The sequence below is a fragment of the Penaeus monodon genome, chromosome 21, assembly GCF_015228065.2.
Source record: "Penaeus monodon isolate SGIC_2016 chromosome 21, NSTDA_Pmon_1, whole genome shotgun sequence".
Lineage (NCBI taxonomy): Eukaryota > Metazoa > Arthropoda > Malacostraca > Decapoda > Penaeidae > Penaeus > Penaeus monodon.
Window position 1 is genome coordinate 2,968,380 of NC_051406.1, and position 365 is coordinate 2,968,744.

Genomic DNA, 365 nt, shown 5'->3' on the forward strand with positions numbered 1-365 from the left:
CACACACACATATAGCCCAATTGTAATATCCAATTTAATTATTTTTCAACATGGGTCTGTAAAAAAAAAATCTAAGTCAAATTCACTTTTAATACATTTATTTGTACAAAATTACATAAAATTCATGGTTGCAGTATCATTCGTAATGCACATAACAATGGAGAAAAAACACAACGAACCATTTTATACTATAAAAATAGACAAAGCATAAAGAACTAAAAATCTAGGATTATCAGTCATTACCAATCATACCATAAGGGTTTTTTTTTTATGGTAGTTCATGAAAACCTCTACTGCCTAAATCAAAATTCATTTTCAGATCCAAAGAATCACACACAAAATAAAAGACTGAAGAATACCCACTG